The 3,184-nt window shown below is 44.3% G+C and overlaps 2 non-coding genes across 2 annotated transcripts; one reads left to right on the top strand and one right to left on the bottom strand.

The window, feature by feature from the left end:
* Positions 1 to 1,791: 1,791 nt before the first annotated feature.
* Positions 1,792 to 1,866, bottom strand: Trnai-uau. The gene has a single exon. It is a non-coding gene; the product is annotated as a tRNA-Ile (tRNA).
* Positions 1,867 to 2,277: 411 nt separating this feature from the next.
* Trnat-ugu lies at positions 2,278 to 2,352 on the top strand. The gene has a single exon. It is a non-coding gene; the product is annotated as a tRNA-Thr (tRNA).
* Positions 2,353 to 3,184: the final 832 nt, after the last annotated feature.

Raw genomic sequence — 3,184 nt, forward strand, 5'->3', positions numbered from 1 at the left:
AGATTGTGGCAGTCACCTGCTCCACTTAGAATGTGGTATACCCCCTGGAAGTCAGCACTGTGACTGCTGTCAGATAGCCTGCGGCGCATTTTAAACCGTCATTGCAGGACCTGGAGAGCTGTAGACGGTGGCCAGGGTTGGCAGCTTGGGCTGCACTTGGAGGTGGTCAACTGAGTGGGACTCTTCGGCTGCCTAGCATGTGAGCCAGAAAGAGCAGTTACGAATGGAATAGACAGCGACCGAACAGCCAGTAACAAAGTGATGACTGCAGAGCCAATTACATGAAGCTTATATAAGTTGGTACTCAGTGGACTGTCGATGATATGTCACTAAGAGCCATTTAGAGATGTGGCAGCAGTGTGCACACAATACCCTGGTAGAGCAGCTGGTGTCTTTTCCTGGAAGAGTGAACGGAGGACAGTGATTCAAGCGGAGGTGGAGAAAGAAGGAACTTTTACATGTCAAGAGGAGTACTACCTGTGTGCTTTGGTAACTGATGATTGCATTCTGGAGGTTGAATAACTCGTGCAGCGTGTATTGCTAAGTACAAGTGGTGCATTGAGTGTATTGGTTAGCAAACAATATTATGCACTGACAACCGTGATAATCAAGTGACAAGTTGTGGCTGTTGTTTGAGGACATTTTGGTGTGTTCTCTGAAATCAAGAGCCATTTTCATTTTTTTTTTTTTTTTTTAATTTGACGACTGAGCCCTGTGCCGCTCACGCTCATGCCGTTTGTTCTTTGGCATTTTGTCACATCGAGTGGCGTCTTGTTTCTTCCTTGCTTACTGCCATAACGAAGTTGCTGGCTTGCCTCCTAGAGTGGCAGCAGCAGCACTTATCGATACTAGTACTGACGTACTATCTGTAGTGTGACCGCTAGTATTTCCGGGTAGTGGTGGAGTGTGGTTGTCAGTCGGTGGGAACAGAGCAACGAGGAAGTCATCACGGCGCGAGGTCAGGCCGGTACTGCTGGCGGCATGTAGACGCTGTCGGATCGTGAGGTGCTAGCTGCAAGATTGACAAAGTTCATTGGCCCACCAAACCTAGACGCTGAAGTTGAGTGATCAGTTAACCTGTTATGAAAGCTCAACTATTGTGACAACTCTTTGTTCATTTGCAGGTTGTTGCTCCCTGGGCCGTTCAGGCTAGCAGCAATGTATGACGTGTTGGAGTCAGCTAAATCTTGCAGCCGTCTCCCTATACTGTGATTAATTATTAAATTGAGTGTTATTTGCCAGTGAAGTGCACCTGAGGTATTTTCTGCCCTGTGACCGTTAACGCCCCAGTTACCTGCCCTGGTCGTTAGTGTTGTTTCCGGCAGTGTGCCTTTCCTCGTTGTGTTGATGCTGTCCAGCACGATGTGTAGTTCAACAGCCTTTTAAATTGTTTGGTTTGTATTTTGCTTAGAGTGGTTATTGTTCCCTTGGCTGTTTTTAGACGCCAATTTCTGAAGACATAGTGCTGTTTGTATCCTCGTACTCGGCCAATATTTTCCATCATTGTGCCGTTGGTCTGATGGAAGGGAATTGGTTAAATTGTTGGTCGGCCCTGGAGCCATCCCTAGTTTGGGTTGCCATCCGATTATTCAACTTCAGGTCTTGGTTGCCTGTCTCACCTCACCTTATGTTTGAGCTACCTGCTCATGCCGATCCTTGGGACACTTCTGAGCGCCACTTGTTCTGTTTGTTTTAGATCGTGATTTTCATTTTAATGAAATGATAATTAAATGGACACCCTAGCTGCAAACAGGCGTTGATGTACTTCATTGGGGACATGTTGAAAATGTGTGCCCCGACCGGGACTCGAACCCGGGATCTCCTGCTTATATGGCAGACGCTCTATCCAACTGAGCCACCGCGGGCACAGAGGATAGGGTGTCTGCAGGGACTTATACCTTGCACGCTCCCCGTGAGATCCACATTCCCCAATGAAGTACATCAACGCCTGTTTGCAGCTAGGGTGTCCATTTAATTATCATTTCATTTCTAGCAAAGCTGCATGGTCATCCACGGTAACTGTTCCTTCTGGAACAGATACTACCGTCATATATAGTTAAAAAATATGGCTTCCCGGCCATTGACCTTCTTGTGCGAACGCACACGCTACGCCCGAACTCGTACGGGACCTTGCAGATTAATCTGCCACGAGTACCGAGTATGATGGGCAAACATCTATTAGGCGCACTACAAATGTAGTGATGTAGACATGTTGGGAATGTGGATCTCATGGGGAGCGTGCAAGGGATAAGTCCCTGCAGACGCACTATCCTCTGTGCCCGCGGTGGCTCAGTTGGATAGAGCGTCTGCCATGTAAGCAGGAGATCCCGGGCTCGAGTCCCGGTCGGGGCACACATTTTCAACATGTCCCCAATGAAGTACACCAACGCCTGTTTGCAGCTAGGGTGTCCATTTAACTATCATTTCATTTCTAGCAAAGCTGCATCGTCATCCACGGTAACTGTTCCTTCTGGAACAGATACTACCGCCATATATATTTTCATTTTAGTTTGAAGTATTGTGTGAGGCCTTCGGCCATGTATTTCAGTTCTTTTTAAATTTTACATAAAGGCTTTCAGCTGTGTTAAATTAAAATTTTGAAGGTTGATTTTATTTTTAAAAAAAGATATTTGTCCTTAAAATTTGTTCTATCTGAAATTGTATGTAATCCAGACCCTAAGCCGTTAGTTGTTCGATGTGTTATGTGTGGCCATCAGCCGAGGACTTATGTGAACCCTTTTTAATAATGCCTTCAGCCGTGTGTATTCTTTAAAGGAAAATTTTTTATAAGAAGGAAGGGGTTTATTTTAAATTGTTTGTCTGACTTGTAATTCAGGTTTTCAGCTGTTGTTTCAAATTTGTTTGTGGCCTTAAGCCATGCAGAAGTTAATATTTCTTTATTTATGCTTTCGGCGATTCAGTTGTAAGTTTAAAAAGAAATTTCTTGGTTAGAAAAATATTTTTATTAATGTGTTTTAATTATAGTTGTCTTTCAGACGTGTAGTGTAGGCCTTCAGCAGCTAATTGTTTTTAATTGCATGTTTTTTTTAATTTTTTACCTTATATTTTAATTGCTTTTGATTTCTAAGCCAGGAATTCAGCCGTTCTTGTTTTGGACGTTGTTTTGGGCCTTCAGCCCAGAAAGCATCTCAAGTTTTCTTTAACTAGGCCTTCTAATTGTGAA

The sequence above is a fragment of the Schistocerca americana genome, chromosome 2, assembly GCF_021461395.2.
Source record: "Schistocerca americana isolate TAMUIC-IGC-003095 chromosome 2, iqSchAmer2.1, whole genome shotgun sequence".
NCBI lineage: Eukaryota > Metazoa > Arthropoda > Insecta > Orthoptera > Acrididae > Schistocerca > Schistocerca americana.